At 34.6% G+C, this 24,393-nt stretch overlaps 1 protein-coding gene across 9 annotated transcripts in view; it reads left to right on the forward strand.

Annotated features, from left to right (window-relative positions):
• The first annotated feature begins 1,542 nt into the window (after positions 1-1,542).
• LOC134842816 (uncharacterized) overlaps positions 1,543-24,393 on the forward strand; it is a 49,862-nt gene continuing 27,011 nt past the window's right edge. For 3 of the 9 annotated variants that reach the window (XM_063859301.1, XM_063859308.1, XM_063859309.1), the window contains exons 1-2: positions 19,765-20,314; positions 21,423-21,601. The gene's annotated coding sequence lies outside the window, so the exon portion shown is untranslated. Of the gene's footprint in view, positions 1,584-2,514; positions 2,780-7,957; positions 8,297-17,719; positions 17,745-19,180; positions 19,639-19,764; positions 20,315-21,260; positions 21,602-24,393 lie in introns of those variants that run through there. The other 6 variants (XM_063859304.1, XM_063859306.1, XM_063859302.1 and 3 more) reach the window with 6 other exon arrangements.

The following is a 24,393-nucleotide window of genomic DNA, read 5'->3' on the forward strand; positions in this document are numbered from 1 at the left end:
GATTTTCAAAAAAAATCTATTTTAAAATAAAAAATTTTTCATTGTATTTTTTTTACATTTATTTTTTAAATTTTTTTACTGCTCCATAGACCTTAAAAGGCAGTCCGAACATTCAGGGCCTCGCCCTGGTACGAGACGAGCAGTCTTGTTTACTTTATAGGCATGATATATTATAAACATGCATATGCATCATAACACCGTTGTGCTGTTGTTCATAAATCAAGCGAAAGAGAAGAGACACTCGACGAAAGTATTATCGAGTCTGATTTTATCATGATATATTCTCTTTGTTCCACAACAAAAAGCTGCTTTGTACTTTTCTCGTAGTTTTCACCTGATGAGAGGCTAGTTGAGAATTCGACCAATCCAATCACCAGAAGCACCCATAAGTGACCCACTTGGCACGTTGTTGAATTAGCATAGACTGCTATTTCACACCTTTGATTTATTGCTTAAAATCTACACTTGTGCATGGTGGTTGCACCTGTACGCACATAAGACTTGTGAGTAGAAATTTCAATCAAACTAAATCAAAAATGCATTAGCTTTGTTTTCTAATTTTAATGTTACTACTTATACTTAGTATGATAAATCTACGTGTCTGTACAATTTAGAGAGCAGTATATCATAGAATAAAATCCAGATGTCTTAATTGTAAATTTCTGACTGAGCAGCTCTCAATTTTGGGTCTAGGACAACAAGCCGACGGGACTTCAAGCCGAAGGGACTTCAGGCCGAAAATTAAACTTTACAAGCACCTCAAATCAATATTTTTTCATCTGTACAACGTTGCTTTTCAAAATCTTACGCTAGTTTAGTCCATAATAAGCGTTATTTATGACAATGAATCACTTAGGATTGACATCCATTAATAATATCAGCCGGTTTTTGAAATGCATAAATTATAAACAAGAAATTTGCCTTTAGCCGTGTTTTATTTTTCAACTTTCCTAAACATCATTTGGAGGTTTAAATTTTATGAAAACGCTGATAAATACCGACTAAAGATCATGAAAATGAGAAAATCTTCAGAAAAGTGTTCAAATTAATCTTATTTCATGACTTAATGAGAAAATTTTCGGCTTGAAGTCCCTAATTTTACGATTCGGCTTGAAGTCCCGTCGGCTTGATGTCCGGCACCCCTCAATTTTACTATTCGAATCTTCATTGACATCCATCTTCCAAATAAATTGCCAACTGTGTTTAAAGCTACTTTAAGCTAATAAGCGCAGACCAAATTAGCGTTTGTATTTTTTTCGATTTATATCTCAGTCGGCTTCCAGAATCCCGCAGTTAACACTCAGCACTGCGAAGAGTTTCATTGTTTCTCTCATGTCGAACGTACCAATTAGCCGAAACAGTCTATCATAATGTTTTTTCTTATCTTATGGATGATTTGACTGTTTGGTACTCATGCTATTATTTATTACCACGAGTTATCGCTACACAGGACAGTTATATTATAATTTATGGTTCTCTATGCTGATTATGATGCATGACCTGTTTTGATAGTTTATTAAATGGGTCCCAAATCCTAATTGACCGATGCACATCTTAATTCAAACGTTGCAAATAATGTCATGGTTTACAAATTACAGTTGCACCCATTTTAATTAGCCCGTCCCGACTAAATACCAGAACGAATTGCAAGGCAAGATTAACTGCGGTTAACACCAGGGGCCGATTTAGGGGGAGGGGGGGGGGGGGGAGTGGGGCGGACGCGTCTTCTTAGGGATTCGACCTAGGGTTGTCATAGTTACTAGTAAGTAAAATTCGTTTACTAGTAAGTTACTAGTAAGTTACCACTTTTTTGCTAGTAAGTTACTTTTACTTACTAGTAAGTTTCAAAAACTCAGGGTTTGCTTGAAAACTACCAAGTTTAAAGACTTCATTTTACACAAACTCAAAATCCGCGAATTAATCATTATGATCAGTCTTATCAAGTATATATAAAAACAAGTTTATCTGCTCTTTCGACTGATAATTGAGCTTCATTTCTTTCAAAAACTTCATTTTGGTTCAACTTATTAGTAATAAGCCTTATTTTACTTACTAGTAAGTTACTAGTACATTTACTAGCAACTTACTTACAGGTAAGTAAATCCGCACCACCCTATTTCGACCCCCTGCCGACCCAAAGGGTCCCCCCTAGTACTATTTTGAGATATCCATTTTTGGTGACGGGCCCTAAAAATTTTGTAAAGACGACATCGGCGCCAATATATACTAAATTTGAGGGGGGGGGGGGGGGGGGGGGGGGGAGATTGCGCGCGCCGAAAAAACGCAATTTTTTCGGAAAAAAAATCCAAAAACTACCTAAAAACGTCTTTTTCGGCCTGTTTTTTTTTTCAAAATTTTGCCTGAGGCGCAGATATTTTTTTTGCCAAAACAGGGTCTCTGTAGTGCTTTGGGAGAGCTCGGATGATAAATTTGGTCTACCAAAAAAAAGTCGACAAAATTTTCGAATTGTTTTTTGAAAATCCGCCCCCCCCCCTCGAGAAAATCCTAGATCCGCCCCTGTTTAACACCATTCCTTAGTCGTGTTGTTTTAGATGAAAAAAGTTTACAGAAAAAAATTTACATCCAAAATACATATCGGGTTTGAGGAAAGCAACCGCCCTTGAAAGCAACAAAAATCCCGATTTAAAACTCATTAGATTTTCTTTTCTTATTGTTGAACTTATTGATACCCACTTCATATTCAAGGACTTTATTTTGCTGATAAAATCATTAAAAAGTCGTCACGGTGAAGACAAATGGATAACCATCTCGAATCGAGGTTAGTTAGAACAATCGGAGTGGCAGCGGTTTGTGTGGCGAGAATGACAGCAAAAAAAACTTATTCGGTATCTTTTCTAAAATTCACGGAAATATTTTAGGACCATCGGTTTAGGGGAGAGGATGTTAGCTGAGTTCGAATTTTCAGCCTTTCAGAATAAAGCATTTTACATGCAGCGCTAAGTCGATTTAAATCAAAATATCAGGCAAAGCCCTGAATGTTCCGACTGTCCCTTAATTCATATCGAATAGGTTTTGGAAAAAAAATATTGAAAACGGTGAATTCCCATAGGTTCCAATATTCATAGCTCCCAAAATAAAAAATCAGTCACAAAATTTATCCTATTGAATTCTGATTGGTTGAAATTTGAGCCAACGAATTTATGGATGGATTGTTTACTGTTCAAGCAGCATAAACTCAAGCTGCAGAATAGTGACCGCCGCAGCCGCGCCAACGTGTTGCGAGATTGCCACTAAAGGGTAGGACTCTATACGAAAGTTAGACCCGGTTATCGCAGCCAAGCGGCGACGTGCGCATAGCGCGCCCACCGGCGACCTTAAACCGAGACCCGGCTAATTTAGTCTTTCGACCAATTGAAAATACTTGGGAGTTCTGCGACTGCTTTTTTATTTTGGGACCTATGAATACGCACCATTGAAAACCTATAAATTTTGGACAATATCAAAGTCAAACTTTTTAGTCGCACGAAATTAATACGACCAATTAGCTAGCCTCAATTCAAATTGGATTGATTTTGTTGTGCGGGAAACTTCGCCACGCATATATATTTTGCGTTATGCTCTCAGCATTATGAACAAACTCTTCAAAGAGCGCATAATTTAGCCCAGATCATGGCCAATTTGGCAATTTTCAAACCCCCAGAATTGAACAAAAAATAATCGGAAGCAAAATCTCTTTTTAAGCTTGTACTCAGGAAGTCGATATCTTCAATGGGGTATAAAAATTTTTTATTGAAAACTATTATCTCGATCGGCAAAAATTGATTGAATAAAAAAAACCACACCGAGCATAAATCTTCCGTTTTCTTCGAAAGTCGGAACAATGAACGCTGTTTTGGACCCGGGTGTTATTAAAATACAAATTTTTTTAAGAATCTTAAAAGAATCTTGTAAGTAAATGCATTTATCTGGCAAGAATATTATCAGAATTTGAATTTTGATTTAAATTTTTTTAAGAATTTGAATTTGAATATGAATTGGGTCAATCGCGTGCGGAGAAATATTTGGTCTACTTTTTTTAGGCTGAATAAACTGATTTTCCGAGCTCTCCCAAAGCACTAAAAAGGCTCTATTTTAGTCAATTTTTTTGCGCCGCAGGCAAACTTTTTAGGCATCTTTTGGCGTGTTTAGGCATTTTTTTTTTTTTTGAAAAAATTATGCCCAAAAAGTCCCGTTGTTTTGGCGCGCGCTCCACCCTCAAATTTGGTTATATTAGCGCCAAAGGTGCCCTTAGAAAATTTTGAGGTTGGCCAGCCAAAACTGAATGTCGTAATTTATACCAAAGAAGACGCCATTTGGAAACGTTTGGGCAACCATAAATGAAGGGAGGTGGTGTATTATGGGAGGTTCTAATACTTGTTTTGACGATTAGCTTATAAAAGATTTTCTGTTTTTCTTTTCTGGGACTCTTTCTGCTCGTAGACAATTATGTTTTTTGCTGCACCTGCACTAAACTAAATTTTCAGAGTAGAAATTGAAATGAGTGTGTCATACTTGGCTTAGAGAAACAGTAATTGAATTAGGGGGCTCTTCTCATGATGGAGGGACCGAATGGTTGAAAACTTTTAACCAAAAAGAATCAGTTGAAGTTTTTATTTGCCGATTGGTTTTTGCAGTGAACCGAGATCAAAACTAGCAGAAAATGAAATAAAGCGTGCAGAGTCTGTCCAGACACAAAAAATTTGGTGTTTCAATTTTCAAATTGTCTTAAGCCGGTATTTGTGAAAAATTAAAAAAATTTTTCTATGTGTCTTTGGTCGGGCAATGATTGAAAAGTCATTCATCTGTAATCTGCTTCTTTTATAATTGGTCAGTACTAATTTTTATAGTCTGAATATGTTTGCTTATTTTAAGATTTTCTTTGAGATTTTTGAATACTCATTCTGATTGGCTGAGCTATTTGAAAATAGTTTTCTAACATTCGATCGCTGCATCAAGAGGGAAGTTTCCATTGAATTATATACAAACAGCAAGAAATATGAACCAAATTACTTGCTGACATTTTTGATGTCCAAACTTTGAACAGTTGAGTTATTTTTTTTTTCAATTTTAATAACGATGTTCTTATGCACTCGAAATTTTGGTGCGTATTCATAGGTTCCAAAATGAAAAATCAGTCCCATAGGTTCCAAAATAAAATAGCAGTCGCATAAGTTCCAAATCTTTTCAATTGGTCAAAAGACTAAATAAGCCAAGTCTCGGTTTAAGGTCGCCGCTTGGCGGCGATAACCGGGTCTAACTTTTGTATAGAGTCCTTACCCTTTGGGTTCAATCTCGCAACACGTTGGCGCGGCTGCGGCGGTCACTATTCTGCAGCTTGAGTTTATGCTGCTTGAACAGTAAACAATCCATCCATAAATTCGTTGGCTCAAATTTCAACGAATCAGAATTCAAGAAGATAAATTTTGGAACTTATGCGACTGATTTTTTATTTTGGAGCCTATGAATATTGGAACCTATGGGAATTCACCGCAATTTTTATCAGTCAAGTCAAAATTTTTATTTTATCTGTTACAAAATTATCTTCTTAAAATATTAATTAAATGTCTGATATTGTTTCTTGAATTTGCTAGTAGTCTTTATCAATCTACATATCTTGCAAGACTTGAAAGAGGAAATTTTTCCAAAGTTTTGTTTGTGCCGCAGAATCAGAATATTTTGGACAGCTTGGCCTAAGTTAACGACGTCTTTGTTAAATGAGGTCTCTTGAGTTTCTTTTTCACTAAGCAGAAAGTCTTAGCAAAAGAAAACGCGGTGAAAATTTTCAACTGTTTAAATCCTCCAACAAGGGTAGCCGGTTACTGTACAAACAGCACAGATATTCAGACATTAGTCTTTACAAAAATACAATTTTTTTAAAAAATAAGTGTCGTTTTTCTGTGTGGTGTAATAAAAATATCTGTTAAATCGAAATCAGACATATTTGACAGTCATAGTCGATTAGGCCAATCGGAAAGCAATTTTTTTTAGAAGAAGACTAAAAACAAAAAAAAATCATAAAAATAAAAAAAAATACAGCTAAAATTTCCCGGCTTAAATTAAGCTTAAATAAGCTATTGTAAGCCTGCATGTTGGATTAATTAGCTGAAAACTAGTCCAAAAACTAAAAATTTCAAACCGGTTTTTCTTGACACTGAGCAAAAATTTTCGTAGTTTTTTATGTCTTTCAAATCATGACTAAAAGGATTTTAATATGATAGATAATTCGACCCTTTCCTATGGTTTTTTGTGGTGCCTGATTTTGCAGGGAAAATTAAAAAAAAAAGAAAACGTTTGAAACACACCTGAATACAAAGTTCCTCGGCTTTTTTCAAATGATCGCAACAATGAGACTCAAATGCCCACTCCGTGAACTGTATGGGGTTAAAATTGTCTGCTAATAGACCGTACGCCAAACATTGCAAGTCTGGCACGAAGCCAACCTGGTAAGAAGCAGCGAACAAACTGTTAAAAAGCAGCCAAACTGCGTGCTTTGATTGTTAGCAGATTCAGCAACATAAGTGGACAAGGCTCTGACTTGGAATCGACAACAAGGCTTTTTCAAACGTTTAGACCCGGGCTGCATTGACACAAACAGCAGCAAACTGGAATAGAAATTCTTTTATCCAACTTTCGCATAAGGGTGTAGTATCAAGTGCAGATTTTCTTGAAGGGTAAGCGGATTTTCCAAAAAGTTTCAAAAAAATTTGTGGATCATTTTTTTACGTTGACCAAATTGGCTTTCCGAGCTTCTGTAAATAATAAAAATACCTAATTTCGCCAAATTATTTGGCAACGTAAGCAAGTTTTTGGGGGAAAATTCGCCAAAAAGCCTCTTTTGGAGACTTTGTGGCAGGTTTTAACGGAAAATTACGTTTATTTTTGGTGCGCTACCCCTTAAATTTAGTTAATATCGGCTTCAAGGGGCATTAAGAAAAATTTTACGTGATTTGGCCTAGAATGGATGTCGTGAAAAGTACTCTTTGGGGGTGGGGGGGGGGGGGATTGAGCGGTCACAACGTTAAACTGAAAAGATCTCACCCTTAGCAAACAGGTTCGAGTTAATTTGGTCAACAGTTTGCACAGTCTACTTAATTTGCTACCTTGGTTCAACTACCCCTTCCCGCCCCCGTCCTGTAACTCCACGAAAAACCACCCATGACGGAAGAGTAATTTTTATACACCTGACTGTTATTCATACAAATCATTAGCACGGTCTAATTGCGTTTATGGAACGTTCCATTTTTGTGCAACCAGCTATAAAATAAAAAGAAACTGAAAGCAAGCGTGTTTTGTTTGTTTTCCTCCAAAACCGATTCTTTTTCTTTTAAATATGCGGACATGATTAATTTTTAAAATATCCTGACAGCCATTGATTTTTATCACAAAGAAAAACGGAGAAAAAAGAAGATGCACAATTTAATCTCAAAGTACGCGGAGAAAAATATTTTGAGTTTGTGCACAACGCAGATATTTCAGAAAAAGTAACTTGAATTTCAATCTAATTCAGTAACCAAATGACCTACTGTTTCACTATCATAAAAAAGCTGAAAAACACAGTTTTCAAAATCGTATTTAAAAAAAATCTTCTTTTAAATTGATCAAGCTGCAATAAAATTTGGCATGGTAAATTAAAATTTTTCTGAAAAATCGCTACTTTTTTCTGTTCAGTTTGTTGTTTTATCTACCTTTTTTGCTTTATAGGGGCAATTTTTGAGGCCTATAAAGAAGAAAAATGCTGCAAAATAGGGAAGCGAATCTAGAATATACGTGTGTAGTTGTTGGTACTATCCTCTTCGGTTTTTATTATTTATGGCATGGCTTGTTTATTTTGCTTGTTTGTATTTATTTAAGTCTATCCCACCTTCTTTGATTGCGTTATTCCTATAGGCAGAGATCAGGCACCGCGAAATAAATAAAAATAACAGAATGCTCTTACTAACTAACGCTCCGCACTATATGTAGAAAATAAACAAAAAGCAAAAAAAAACGTGGCTGTTTGCTGAGGAAAAGCTATTTCACTAGATATGGCGCAGTCAGCATTTAAAAAATGCGCTCAATGAAATTCTTTTTTTTCTGATTAAATAGTAGATTTTTTGTTGCGCTTTTTGCTGCCGTATACTCACTCCCTGATCTAATCTCGCGTGACCGTTGAGCTGATTCCTCTTTGGAAAACGGTAAACATTTCATTTCGTTATTGAAACCATTTTCACATTTGTCATGCATTAAAAATTTCACAACAGATGTTCGCTGTCTCGCGCATTTCATATTCTGATGTTCGAAAGATCACACGTAGAAGGTCAGTATATATTTTTTCATATTTTTTTCCTGTTTGAAAAATTGGTTGTTGTTTTTAATCAACTTTAATTGTGTGTTTCTGATTGTTCTGGCGAAGCGGTTTTTCTGAGAATTTAAATTTTATTTCCTTAGAGTTCTAGTGTTTTGCTCTTGGCTTCCACGTCAATTTCAGATCCTGCGTTCCATCAGATACTTTGAAAGAATGTCATTCCAATTGTTCCAAGTTGAATTGAGGCACGCTAATAAGTCGTACTAATTTTGCAAGTCATTTCGTAAACAACAAGTACTGTCAGTTTTTCACACTTGATGTTTGATATTGTCCAAAAATTATGGATATAAAAACAATTTCAAAACAACTATTCAATACCGATTAAGGGCAGTCGGGACAATGAGGACTTTGCCCTGATATACGAGCAGTCTAGTTGTACTCTGTATACTGTTAGTGGATTGCACATAATTTTTGTGGATTCCACATAAAAAAAACTTGGTTGGTGAATTCTGTGCCGGTCGTGCCTAACTTTAAGATATAGGTCAATTGATTTTAAGATAATATTGCATTACCAAAAAAATTAAACTGAAGAATGCAGTTTTAGCATCCGCAAAAAAGTAACTTTTCCCGTTTTTTCTGTTCCTTAAATAAAAATGCTTAGTACGCAAGTAATCCTATTATCCCATTAACGTTTTTGTGCTCTGTATAAACATATAAAGATCGTAGCCAATTCCTTTCTGTTCCTTAAATAAAAATGCTTTGTACGCAAATAATTCTACTCTATCTCATTAAAGTTTTTGTTATCTGCATAAGCCAAATAAAGATCGTAGCAAATTTCAAGCAAAAGTTCATTTTTTCATCAAAACAACTATGCGCGCCTTCCCATCAAAAAGTCTGTTTATTGGCAATCAAGGCACCTCTAGAAAGTTTTAGTCGTTTTTTTGCCTAAAACTGCAGTCCTAGATTAGTACCGAGGGGCGCCCCTTTTGTAAAACTAGAATTGAAGGGGAGGAGTTGTCCAATCAAATTTGAAAACTCAATTCTAACAACTTTCAACAACTTTGAAAGCAGATGCACAAACTAGGCTAAATGGATCGTTGAAATTTTGTCACTTTCCATTTTTTCTGAGCCGATTGAACTTATTGGCTAATTCAAAACTAGATAGAGAAAAAGTGGTTGTAGTTATGGTCAATTGACTGATGGTTAAACTTGATTTTTAATGAAGACGATTTATTCCAAGAGGAAAAGACCAACACACGAGCTGTTCAGCTTATCACAGAGAACCGCTGCTGTGCATCTGCTTAAGATCTCCATAAAAATGTTTCAGTCATTTTGCTACGCAAAAGAACTTAATCTGCTTAAAAGCATGTAAACAAATTTTGACTTGAGGCTTCGGCCAAACAAGTTCATGATCATTAGTTTTCTTGCAAGAAGATATTTTTTTGGCCCAACAAAAAACACCGAAGTGAAATAACAATTTTATGAACTTTCAACTAATGAGTTTCTATCAAGAAAAAACGTCACAATGAAACAAAAATGCGGGCATATTTTTTGAAAATGCAGTAAAAACCAATTTTAAGGCCATTCGAAATATTCTCCACCTCTCCTTAAGCACAAAAACGAGTGCCTTAAAACCAGAGTGCCAAAATATATGAAAAGATCAAACGCTTGAAAAGCAATTTGACCTCTCCGAAAGCAATTTGACCACAGGCTTTGAATCTAACGATTAGTAACGTTGAGTTGATAAATGTCGACGTGGAATAAAGAATTTTTTTTCTTAAAAGTAGTTAAGAAAGTCTACCTATATAACTATTTTCGAATTACTTGAAAATCGGGCGAACTGTCGTAAGGCATATCTTTCGAAGTGTTTCAATTTCAGTGGGAACGTCACTCACTGGCAAGAATGCGGTACTTCGAAGCATTCAGACATGCTCACGCAACTCTAGATCAAGCCCATAGTTATTTGTATTATCAGAGGATTGAACGTGATGCTAGACTCTTTGTTACATATGGAATAAGCAGTATTAGATTTGTACATTTTCGGATTGGGATGTAAATGAATTTTTGCCTGCTATTTTGAAATCAATGATTGCTCTTTTGGGAAACTTTTTGACCCTTTTTCGAAACAGTTCAAAAATCGAAAGTACGTCTCGTCTTTTTTTTCTGAAGCAATGGATTCACAGTAGGGACCAGAACTCCATCAATTGATTCGTGTTGTGTATATCTGAAAAAAAAAGAAATTCGGGCGGTTGAAAAAGTGCCATCGCAGAACTAATCCTCATCGCCAAATAGAAGATCCAGTCCTAGAAATGTGGTGAAAACCATCATTTGATTTTAATCTCCTCGTTCAGAGTCAGGATGAAGGAAATGTTCGGTTCTGCGAGTTAGTTTTAGCAACTCTGGTAGCTCAAAAACAACTATTGATTTGGTTCCTGCATTCTGGGCCTTCTGCAACAACTGCTCTGGTTTTAAGAGTTATTCCGAATTTCCGCTTTTCAATGTCAGCTGGTTCTGGGAAAACGGCCATTACATTATGATGAAACACATCACCACGAAATTGAGGTTAAAATTCGATGTTTCAAATAAGCGCATGCATCAAGCACGAGGGTTTGTTGTTTTACTTGTCATAAGCAAATCCATTGTTGAATATGAACTCCAGAGCAATATTAATGATACAAGAAATAGTCATGCCTACGTTTGGTCCAAGAATCAATCAAGCGTTAAATGTTTAGGAATGTGTGAATGATTTGAGTCCTTTTTCATTTGAGTTTTTAAAATTTTGGTCTAATTGCACAGTTGCGCGGCTTTATCAAATTAATCCTTCTTCTAATAAAGTTTTATCAAAGCAATCTGGTTGTTATCTTGGGTGGCAATTAGCTGGACAATTTTCGGACGTTTTGGGAAAATTTTGTCTGGGAACCAAATATCTTGGACAATTTTTGAATTGCGGTCAGTTTTCTCCGGGACATAAATTTCCCGGGCAAAATGGTCCGTACACGGTTTTTTTGTTAAAAACCTTTATTTTGTGACATCTTTGTTTTTCGGATTAGAGGTGATTTTGCAAGCAAATGTCAGGCGACAATTTTATCAGTCGGCAATTGCATGTAACAAGCGAAAATTCGTTACACAGCGTTTTCAAACCATCGTGGGAATTTTACCCGGGTCGAGATTTGTAAATTATGTTTTGATCGAGGCGCTAGAGTTTGACCGAAAATCATGTCAGAGTTCGACCAAAAATCCCTATAACCGAACCCTATAACCGAACTCAAAATCAAAATTCGTTGCTCGGCTGCGTTTCACGCCTACATTCCGTGCTTCATCCTTTCTTTTTCTCCAAAATTTTAAAAAACACGCAGCTCATTCACCAAAACAAAAGTAATGCTAGCTAAAGGTTTTCAAGTTCTTTTTCACCGCCAAAAACCCACGATAGGCCCATGGAATTTTGAGCCAGAAGAAGTACTGAAAAAATGCCATAGGATACAAAAGGGCCAAATGCCTAAGGATATATTATCCGCCCCTAGTCCTCAAATCAACCAATGAATAAGATTGCGATAAAAAATGCAAACTTTTAATTTGCGAAATTTTTTTCTGATAGCGTCTCCAAGTTTTAAAAAATTGCTCAAAAGTTTTTTTTTAACATCTTAACACTGTATAACCGACCTAATTTTTTTTAAAGTCATTCGTTCGCTTAGATGTGACTGGAGAGAAATAGTGAGCGTGGAATAAAATTTGTTTGCTTTTCAATATATAGCTACGAATTGTTGTATTACGAATTGTTGTGTTACGAATTGTTGTGTTACAGTTTGTCTGCAGCTACGAATCGTTATTGAAAAACGATTGGCGTTTCAAGAAGTTTAAAAGAAGATCTCAGTCTGAATAGCTTTTAAAACAGATCAACATTACATAAAGATCCACATTAAACCTATTGCAAAACTTTCTCAGATAAATTTTTTTCTTAGATAAAAAAGATAAAACTTTCTGATATAAAAATAAAAAGTTTCTTAAATTTGTTTTTATGTTATTAAAATTCGCCTGGAAAAAATGTTTTTGAAAAAGAAAAACATGCTCAGCACGCCTCTGTTGTGGCTAATTTTCAACACATAGAGTTATTAAGTTTTTGATGAAAACTTGATTGCTTTTGAAACCTCTAGTTTGAATTCTGAACTGAGGTTGTCTATATAGTTTCGACCAACCCTCTTAAAGGTAGTGGCAGAAAGAACTACGCTGTAGGTTCATTTTTCGACTACCAACTTGCACAAATTTTGACTAACGCAAAAAAAATCATAGGGTATCAAGTACAATGTCCATTGAAATTGCTTCAGCTGAGACTTGGATTCCTGCAAAATTTAAATGTCGTCTCAGTTTTGAGAAAAATTTTAGTTCCATTTTTATTTTATTCAAACCAAATTTCACGATGAATTCAATTTTGTTGACACCCAATTTGCGTCTACTTAAATTCTGCGTTATTTGAGCTATAGTTTTCTCTCATGTAGAATTGCAGCTACTTTAATTATCCTAATTAAAAGGAGGAACATCGCAAAACAGAGATAAATCGAGTTTTTGAGCAAAACATTTTTGATTTTTTTTTTTTCAATTTTTTGTAATTTCACTCCGTATGTTTGAAATTTTTCACTTAAATAGTTGTCGTTGAAACTACTCTAAACTTGAAGCGGCAGAAATAATTCTCGTTTTTTGAATTATTAAAGAGTAAGAACTCAAGTTTGGCATTTTTCTGTGACAAAATAAATTCCTGTAAACAATCTTTTTAAATGTTAGTTCACGCTTTTGACGTTTTCCATTTTGCATGACACAACTTCAGCAAAACTTGATCGTCAGTTTTCGATTTTTTAAATTGAGTTGATGGGCGCTATGGGCGCAAGTATTTTCAGTTTAGTTCAAAAACTGAGAAAACCAGTGAAAATCCAATGAATTAAAATTTGCAAAAAAATTGTTCCTTGATAATCAAGGCAAAAATGGTTTTCTTTTTAATTTTTTGAAAAACTTTTTTTTTGCTGTAGATCATGCTTCTTCAACATAAAACATCAAATATTGAACAATTATTTTTTGCCGAGCGCCGCTGTTTTTAATAAATACAACAAGATTGAGATGTGTATGTTTCTACGTTTTTGTTTGATTTTTCAGGAAACACTCTAAAATTATCATTTATTGAGGAGTGTGTTTGATCATTTATTGAGGAGGTTGTTTGATGTTTTTTTTTCACTCAGTGCTTATAAACTGAGCATATTGTTTGTTTTCATCATCAAAAAACCCATTAGAGACCTTTCAATTTCGATGATGTAGGGGCTTTTTTCAGATATAGGTCGGTATAGAAGGACAGGGATCTGAGAAGGGGGAGGGGACTTGATGAGCGGGAAATAGTGCTGCTCTAGTGGGGGCTAATTAGGCGTTGTAACCCTGGGGGAATCAAATGTTTCTTTCTTTTTCTTTTTCTACTGTTTCCACCCAAATATCACTTACCCTTCGCCAATTTTCCTCCTTCTCCAATTTGGTAGTTTTTGTTGCCGCTTCGATTATTTCTTTTCAGCCATTTTTACGAGGATAAACTACCGCCAATTTTCTTGTTCTCTAGCTTTCTAATTGTTTTCAATATACTATTTTTTATTCTTATTGATGATGGTCCGATGCAGACCGTTTCGCTGATTATAATCGCTTTGTCGACCCGTTACCTATTGACGCATTGCAAAACCTCGGCTGTTGTTAAATTTTGTTGAAAAACATCAAAAATGAAGGTAAAATGTGTTAATTTTCTAAATTAAATTATCAAACCAACTTGAAATTACAACAACTTGGAATTAAAACAATTTGAATTAATAACAATTTGAAAGCATAAAACTTTTTCAACCATTAGAAGCCAGCGCATCCACAGAATACTGCTTAATTTTACAAGGCGAACTACTTTTGATCACCTAAAACTAAAATCGTTGTACTTCACTTCAGCAAATAGTGTCACTTAAATGTCACTTTAAAAGTTTTTTCTGAGGTGGTTTCAAAAATTGGGTGTCCCACTCTTTAACCCTACGATATTTAACCCCCTCTGCTTACACCCCCTATATCATAACCCCGTAACGTGATAACCCCACAACAATTTAACCCCCTTTTAATGACGATAATTTGTTTCAAATTAAGTCCTTTTTATAAGTACAGGAGTAGTCCAATTAAGCTTACTAATTGAGGCCTGAAAAGCTAGTCTTAATTCGCTTGATGCCTCTAGCATCTCAAAAGTAATTGCATTTCGATTAGTTAGAGGAATAATCCCTCACTCACGCGTTTAAAACAGAGATAACCTACATGGTGCTAATTGAAGGCAACAAAAGACGTTTGTGAGTTTTATAAAAAATCATACTGCCTAATTCTTTAACCATTGTTATACCACTCTATCAGATCAGATATAATGTTTGAAGCGTCATTCCATTTTACTTTATCTTCGAAAGACAAACAAATGTTAGTAGTATCAGGCCACGAGTATTACCTTAAACGAAAAAACTAGACAACAACAAATTGGAACTGCTCAAAGTACCAAACCCATAAATGCCGCGCAACAGCAATTACGGATGGAGAAAATTTTATTGAAACGAGGGGTCAACATAATCACGATATTTCCACGGGCAAACCTGATGCTCGACTAGTTTTGAAAAACATCAAGGAGCTTCCATGGCTAAAACAGAATAATGAACATATTTCGAAACTTGTTTTCTCCAATTTCAACGAAAACAAACAATAGAGCGCGTTAAAATTCTCCACCCCAACCCCAAGATCAAGTTGTGACCTTCCACTCCTAGCATTTAATTTGGATTAAATTTGCTGCGCGCTGCAAGTACAATACTCTGTTCTGATTAGCTGAAGATATCCATTTTGAATCAAGTCAACATCCCCCAATTTTTTTTTCATTTTTGGCACCTTTCAAAACTTAATACCGTCACAAAGAATTGCTTGAAGCCAATTTACTGATATTGTTAATTTTTCGCAAGGACAACACGTCAAAAAAATTTTTTCAATCCTTAGAAATTACGGAAAGAATTGGAGGTTTTGTGTACTTAAATAGCAAAAAAAAACAATCGAGCTATTTATATCTGTAAAAAGTCGACCTTGAAAACATTCGTTGCTCTTTTGGAGTCAACGGGTCGTAGAAATAGAAAATGACATGATAAATTTGAGGCAGCAATTTGAAGTTTTTTAAAATAAAATGTTCGTAAAAAAGAAAGTTTTGAATGTTTTTATTTTATATTTTTTTATTTGTCAGTTTATTCACCTTGAAGATATGTAAAGTACCAAGGGATTTATTTTGCGCAAGTCAACGTAATAATAGGAGCATTAATTGTTTGCCTCGGCTCAATTTGAAGAATTTTAATAGGCTGCTTGCTCTTTTGTAAAACGAAATATATCGCGCAGTAGTTGTCTCAATTTTAATTATGGACAACAAAGTAGTCCCAAATTCTAACTATTTTTGTTTGAAATCGATCACAGGTAAAATATATTTTTTTTCATTAGAGCTCAAAACAACAAAATTTTTCAGATGGTATACCGTCAAACATGCGTAGTGAAAAATTCGAAAATTGACTGAATACAAAACCACTTCAAGCATAAATTTTTCGCATTTCTTTGAAAGTCCGAACAATCAGAAGGCGAAACAGCTAACAATAAACTTGCTGGCATGACCTGTATAAGCATATTTTTTACTCATTCACTTTATAAACATATCGCTCCAGCATCCCTTTTAAGGCTGTAAGGAAATGAATCGCTTTGTTCGAAAATATTTAAATAGTTGGTTTCCCGGAACACTCAGCACTTTGGAAGACGCGCCGGCCTAATTTTCGTCAAACAATATCTTCACATAAAGCGAATAATGTCTTTTCTGTTATCCGGCCCAACATGATTTTTTTGTATCTTGAAAACTGTTTAATAAAGCTTTAATTTGGCTGCCGACAATTAGTTACCACTAAAGAAAACCTGAATTTTAATTTTAAACCGCAGCTCAAATTAAACCTTCTGCTAAAATTGGGCCGTATAATGGAATGGATCACAAACTGCTTGAAAGTAATCATGAATTCTCAAAGTCGAAAATTAAAAAATTGTTTAAGAGCGTTCGAAATTTTCAGGGCTTCTTTCTGATACAACCAATTTTTCTAAGCTGATTTTTGTGTTTTCTCTCTCTGATCGGTTTATTTTTTTTGCCAATTCAGTCATCAGTTTAACACCAATTCAATGTGGTCAAGTATCGACTTATGTATGTAAATGTTGCTTGGAAATTTCCTACTTTAATAGTATAAATTGCAGTGGCTATCGGGGTTGTAATGGGTAAGTGGTGTTGACACAGAAGGGCAGAAAAGGTAAAGTGATTTGACGGCCAATTTAGCACTATATAAACACTCCATTTAAGTATATTAACAATATAAGCACTCCATTTAGTGGGCAGTGCGGTTTGATTTCCTACACATTTTTCTGAGGATGGCGTAAATGATTAGATGAAGTTTTAGAGGTTACTTCAGAAAGCCAAGTTTTTAGTAATTTGTTACATCATTAAATCAAATTACGCAATAATTGTCTATATTAAAATAAATTTTTGAATACACGATGAGCTGTGTATTCAAATATTTATATAATTAGTTTCACTGAGCTTCAATAAAAACTAATTCAAAACTGCTAGGCTCAAAATACTGAGCTTCAAGTTGAACAATTTGAAAACTGCAAGGCTCATGACAGAGTAATTTTATTTGAATTTCAGTGCCATTTTTTCTTTTGCGGAAAAAAATACTTGACATGCTGGTTTTAATCTAGTTTTAATTCATGTGATTGTGTAATTGAATGATGCAACAGGCAGGTAAGCATTTTCGGCCAACTGATCTGGTCCGCCCGTTTTCTTTTAAGTGACCTACCACCGAACGGTTAATATTTGTAGGGCAAATTAAACTCAGCTCAACTAGACTTGCTAAGTTGTCCAAATCGGCTCGATTCAAAGGCTTATAATGGTCGAGGGGAGCGGAAAAGTTATTCTTGGGCGGAGGTTGTTAGTTGAATTGACCAAGATTAATTGTGGAAGTGGCGCCACTTAAATAATGCACTCTCAATTCACTAGTTGCTTTGCTTGCTTTCCTCCTATTTAAACTGTTCATACTGATGTTATTTAAACTTGTTCACGCTGATGTTACCTGTTACCATCTTGGTGTTGACTGGATTCTCTAAAAGTACCCACCTGAAAAGTGTCTTATCAGATAGTGTAATCAAATGAAATCCTGTTTCTAATCTTCAATCAAACCTGATATCTGAGCTACTGCTTTTTTACTCCTTTTCTTTCTATGTTTTATCTTCAATTTCTCTTCTCAATCTTTCTCTCCATTTCTCGCCTTTTTACATTTTTTTGTCTTTTACTTTATTTTTTTTTCATTTACCCTGTTTTAATCTCTCTGCTTGTTATCACTTTCTTTCCACTCCAAGCAGAAAGGTAATCACACGCCATGGTACCCTTTTACAAATTCTATCTACACCATTCATCGATCGCACACTTTTTGCTGATACATAAACAAGCTTTTTGTTCCACAGCCAACTGAAAACTTTTTTTTATTGCCTTTCAATCTGATGACCCCTTCGGGAACAATTTTGAGGAACTTTGAAGCTAAGCCCCCATTGGTAGCGCAAAAAAAAATATGTATTTTTACATACTCTATACACAAAGAGTTTTTTGCCTACTTAAAAATCTTTTTAGGTAATTGTTTTTTTTTCAAACCTCTGTTTGTTAAATTGAAACAGTTTTTTAATGAAAATATTTACTACTTAATGGTTGAAATCGGCGTGTTTTATGAGAAAATCGTTTAGATACCGCACCACTGCTGTTTTTTTAATCAATTTCACTATCGCATGCAGAACCCAGACTCGCACATTTTTTTCGCACATTCTAACTAAACCACTCCCTCTTTCAACCACCCCTGATACCTCTCTCTGCTTCCCCTCGTCTGTCCGTGACTTGTCTGAAAAATCAAAACTCAGTTCCTCTTCGGTTGAAATTTTGCATTAATTCTTTTGCAACGTTCTTCTTAGTATTTTTTAGTTTTTTGATATACTATTTTATTTTTGTATTTCTTTTTTCTACGTTGAAAAATCTGCTTTCGAGAAGGAAATCATTATATAACAACCCACAAACAACCCAGTTCTTGGTCGCTCTAAGTAATCACTGCTCATTTTTTGTACCATCTATGTTTTATTCGTATCTCTTTTTTCTATTTTACCCGCTTTTTAATGTATAAATCTATTATATCTGAATGCGACTCTATTTTTGCTCTTTCCTTTTCCCATTCTTTTGTGGTTATGCATTCAGTCAATGGTCCTCGTGTCAAACCACTTCATAATCACTTCCAGTAAGTAGTGATCAAACCAGACCACCCCATTTCATATACCTCAGTAATCATCACAGACTGGTTAGGAAATGGTTCAATTTAGATTTTGCGGGAAGGCAGACGGTCACTTCAAATTGAGCTACCACTATTTGGCGCATTTAAATTAGAAAATTGAAAGTTTCTTCCAATTTGCGACATTTGATCGTATTTTCAGTCCAACTTCAAGCCGAAAATCTTTTTAATATTACATTCATCTTTTATATTCCTCTGAAGTTCCCCAACCTATGCCCAAAATGAAGAAAATAATACTGGAACTACTCAATTTTAACCAAACATTTTTTTATTGTCGAAGCAACCATTTCTTTAAAATAGATATTTAACCATCCGTAATGAATAACGACAAATTTTTGTGTATTATACCATTTTTTATAATACCATACCGAATAAAGCAAGTATGGATTTGCTCCTATTTGGAACAGTCTTGAGTTTGAAAATGATTGGAATATTTTTGTCGAGTTGCAAAAAACTGCACTTGAAAAATTTCAGAGGGATATTTTTTTTAAATTGCCCTCAGCAATTAATAACTTATCGCAGTTAACGAGCTCTTGGTCGCTTTTGTCCGGGAAACGTGGGTTCAATTGTCAAAACAAAAGACACGAGAACATATATCTTCCTCTTCCTTTTCCTATCATGCTCCTTTTTACCCAATTTGGGGAAAATCCAATGAAAAATGAAGAAATATGATAAAAGACGAAAATTTGAGTGAAATAAATAGAGCAGTAGATGAAAAGAGGCAAATAAGGCTGAACAAAAGAAGTAGACCGTGAACTCCTTTCTGTTCAGTGTCTTGCCCAGAACAGAATACACAAAAAAGTGAGAGCTATTCTAAGTAATCACTGCTCACCTGATTCTTTTTCACCTTTTTTCAACACTGAAGAGACGGAAAACAAAATAAACAAAAAAAAACACATATTGGGCTTTTTTCTCATCTCAATTTTTATTTCAGTAAAAGAAATGTTGCAAAACACTTTTAAACATCTTGCAAAACTCATAATTTTAACTCAACTATATTCCCGAATACTGTCCGACTTTTTCCGAAATCCAATGAAAATGTAGTGTGAGAGCATAAAACATTTTTTTATCAGAAAAAGAATAGTTTCTCATCATTTTATCTGCGGTTTCAAATGAAAATTTTTAACGTTTCCTTAGCATTTTACTCCCAATAACAAATAAAACATTCTCTATAATTTTTCTAATTGCAAAAATTTAACACGGAAAAAATGCGCTGCAAAGTATTTATTATTTGCAGTTCGTTGCCTTTTCCCATCCCGTTTTTCTTATCCAAATACTTTCAATGCCCTCTATCTGTTATACGCTTTAATTTACATTGATTTGCATTTGAATCAGTGCCTGAAGACAGGCAGTTAGTATCTGTCGGAATAAATTAGTCTGTCGAAAGAAAGAGAGTTAATTACTGACTGAATGATTGACAAAAACAAAACGGCTGAAAAAAGCGACGAAGAACAGATTTTGATACTGATTGGTAGTGTTAACTTGACAAAATTATAACCTGGTTGACGTGACCTAATGACCTTGTTCACGTTTTAATCTTCGTTATTACTTTCATTTACTGTTACCGGGGGTTTCATAAAATCGCGATCTAACAGCAAAAATCGATTTGGTAAGCCACACACAACCCAACGCAAGCATTTTTTATTTTTCTTGCAGCGTGTGATTTACTTTTAAGCTTTTCACCTTTCAGTTGTTAATTTAAAAAAAAATGGCAAGTTTTAGTAATTTTATTTCTACCGTCCGCGGGTTTAGCTGAGTTTTTTGCTAACTCCTTTTTTCGAAACAAAATGTCATAATTTAGCATAGTATTTTATTTGACGTAAAAACGTATGTTTAGTTTTTCGACTTTTTTGCATTTTCATTATAAATGGCCTGTTTTTGGTGAAAGTTCCCATTACGTCCAGTACTATAAAAGCGTCTCTTCTTGATTCTTTCTATTAACCCGGTCCCGCTGCAGGGTAAGTGGCCGTTCAATTAACCCCTATTTGACCTACTTGTGTCGTTTCGGTTTCATTTTGCACCCCAGGAAAGAATCAAACCTCGACGTGATATCTAATGATATACTAATCCTATCTATCGACGTCAGAAGGGGGGTTTGAGTAGGTGGTTAAATGGAGGCTTTATCAGGCGTACTCGTTTCCTCGTTTTCTAAGATTGTTGCATAGATAAAAACTAACAGCTGCGCTTAGAAATAAGATACACTGACGTACCATAACCAAACCCGATGTTTATATTCATAGGACGGAAATGGCTATTTTGAACCAAACATTATAAATTGAAACAGTAACGGACAGCAATGCATACTTTACCACTCATAAAACATTCAAAAGACCAGACGGTAATTTGGCACTTTGTTCACACTTTGTTGGGACACTTGCAAGAAGATAAGTGGTGTGGAAACTAAGGGACTCTAAGGGACTCCAATCAATTAAACGACTGCTCTGCAATTCGAAAGAAATCTAAAATCATTTCTATGAATTAAAATACATTTTTGTTAGGGCAACATTGCTTCAAAATTCTATAAAATTTTCTGCATCGTGTTAGTCAGTTATCAGGCTCGTTTCGCCAAACTAGAATAAAACCTAAATTCAGCACTGATGTTAAAATAGTCTGAATGATTCCACCCTTTCTTCTAGAAGAAAGATCGACCAAAGGTCCATAATTCAAGTGTATGAAGTTCACACACAACCTATTGAAGCCAATCAAGTCTCTTTCAGTCGTTCACAAAGTTCCCCGCTTGTTTGATTTAATTCAAACAAATCCTTGATTAGTCTTACAGTACCTCATACCATTCTTGCCTGTAACGACACAGCTGTTGAAGTTTATCCTCCTCCTTAAGGTTCCTTACCGACTTTATAATCATTTAGTTGACAGCCAACAAACTTACATTTATAAGGTAATGTGGCAATCATTTCTTTGTTTCGGCGTAACCAGTTTGTTCGGATAGAGCTTTGGATTCCGGTGCTTTGTATTATCAAATAATACATCAACTAAGAAAAACCGTTCAAAAAGTTTGGTGAGAGTCAAAATTGTTTAAAAAAATTTTTCGGTGTCGAGAAAAAACATAATGAATATTTTTCTTTTCAGACGTTTTTTTTTTGGCTCGACCGGGATACTGATTCTGGCGTTATACTGAACAATCATTTCTCAATTTAATTTGCTGTTTTGATAAGTTTAATGATTTTTATAGATTCAGCTAGCCTCTACTAAGATACTTCCGAGACCTTTCTGAGACTGCTGAAGTTTCCTTCTAGGTAATCATAGGGAAGTCGCACATCAGAAGTTGCAAAACGGCAGCTAATTGCTGATTTTTCAAAAACCTTTTAAAACAGGATAATCAGGGCTTAAGTTCTTCCGATAACGAAGATAATTTCCGATATATTTTGTTTGTGGAAATTATCTGAACTTTTTTAAAGCTAATTATTTTAGTTTCAATTGAATAGCAGGAAAAATGTTAAAACTTAAAAAAAAATTTAGATATTTGTTTGAAACGCATACATTATACATAATCAGGAAAATTCCTGCATGATACAGGAAATGAAGCAATTCATGCAATTATTGCAATAATATTGCCAGATTTTTCGTTCCAATTTTGCAAGCTTTTGTGATCAGAGTTGCAGTTTAAAAGACCACAAAATCTAAAAATTCTTGAAAGTTTGCATTTACAAGTACAGAGTAAGGATACTCATGTTTTAAATTTTTTGTGATTGCTTATGCTTGTGGTTGCTTATGCTTGTGAACATAATTACCGATTTTTTGTGCAATTTTTCTAATTATTTCAAGATTTTTTTTTCAGACAACTGTCGACATTTTAAATAGCCTTTTCTGAACAAAAATCTAAAGCATTCTTCAAAAAACTGATGTCCAGAGCTCTAAATTAAAACAAAATTTCAGCTGTGATTTTTTGGATAAGTTATGATGGTTTGACATTTGCCAATTTGGCTAACTTGGGACAGTTAACGCGGAAGTTTTTCTCAGTATTGGAAAAAACTGATCGGAATGTTTTGGGTTCGGACTAATTCGGATTCTAAAAAGAAACTTTGAAAAAGTTTTCTCAATGTTTTGATTTGTGATTCGGATTTGCGATATTTTACGCGGGAGTTTTTCTCAGTGTTCAAAAAAACTAATCGGAATGTTTTGGGTTCGGACTAATTCGGATTCTAAAAAAACTTGAAAAAGTTCTCTCACTGTTTTGATTCATGATTCGGATTCTAAAGCATTTTTAAAAAAATTCTCTGTGTTGAGAAGAAATTTCTGAGTATTTTGGATTCGACCTCATTCAAATTTTTTATTTCTTTTTGTTTTCGAAAAAAGTCTAACTGTTGGTAAAAGTTTATGAGCGCCTTTAGTTTTTTAGTGGAATTCTTAAAAAAAAAATGAAAAAATTCTCTGAGTGTTGAGAAAAATTTGTCTGAATATTTTCGGTTTTCCGACTAGTTCTAGTAAAAATTATGATCAAACTTGATTGGATGTTACTACAAGTTGATCAATAATTTAGAGTATTATTATTTATCATTTTCAGACTAAATTTACAATGTAATTTTTTTCTTTAATCACCATTTTTTCTGATGGCTCATTAATCAGTTCACTTCCCTCAAGACAGCAACTGGCTATCGTTGTTTATTCTAGAAATCCATGATCATTTTTTTGCAAAAAATTACTTTGTTCAAAATTTGCGCAAACGCCGTTGATATCTCATAGCTTAACTTGTTTTTCAAGTATGTGATCAAAAAGTTTTCGATTTTAGTAGTTCTATAGTTTATGTTCGGTTCTATCCTAAATTACTACAAAACTGCTCGTATCAGGGCGAAGCCCTGAATGTTCCGACTGCCTTTTAAGGTTTATGGAGCAGTAATAACATTAAAAAAATAAATGTAAGAAAAAAAAATGAATTTTTTTTTTCTAAAATTTGAAACTTTTTATGAAAATCATCTTCCCACACGCCATACAAAGTACAAAAGGATAAATTTTGCTCCTTGTAACAAACCAATTATGGCGAATAAGCTTCTTTTAACCAATTTGGAACGATTTCTAAGACGGATTAACTCTCCGCTTACGCGTTAATAGCGCGAAATATATCGCGCGTTAATTGTCCCAAATTGGCCAAAATGGCAATCTTTAAATCCCCATAACTTTATAAAAAATGATCACAGGTAAAATATCTTTTCAAATTTAAGCTCAGGACAACAATACCTTTCGAATGATAAAAAAAATTCCGTCAAAAATGGCTAGTTAAAAAGTCGAGATTTGTCTGAAGAAAAAAAAACCTACCCCGAGCACAAATATTCCGTTACTTTCGTATCGAAAGTCGGAACAATAACTTATGCCACTCTGCATCATGCTTCAGACCCTGCTGCGGAATACTTTGCTGCGGAATAATTGTCCCGGCCACTCGAAGAATTGAGAAGAGTTTTTGATTCGGGCCAGTTTTTTTTACACCTATTTTGATTGCCTCAAGGAAGTTTGCATGGAGTCAAGTGTGGTATCATACTCGAGCCGCCTTAGTCATAATTTAGATTCTAACCAAAAAATTTTGGAAAAAAATCTTTCGGTGTTGAGAAAAATTGGTCTGAACATTTTCAATTTTCAGGCTGATAATGGGGAATATTGACCAAATTTGATCAGACTAAAATAGACGAAAAGCTGACCTCATCAATTTAATTTTTATACAAGTTGATCGTAGTTTTA

The sequence above is a fragment of the Symsagittifera roscoffensis genome, chromosome 3, assembly GCF_963678635.1.
Source record: "Symsagittifera roscoffensis chromosome 3, txSymRosc1.1, whole genome shotgun sequence".
NCBI classification, from domain to species: Eukaryota; Metazoa; Xenacoelomorpha; order Acoela; family Convolutidae; genus Symsagittifera; species Symsagittifera roscoffensis.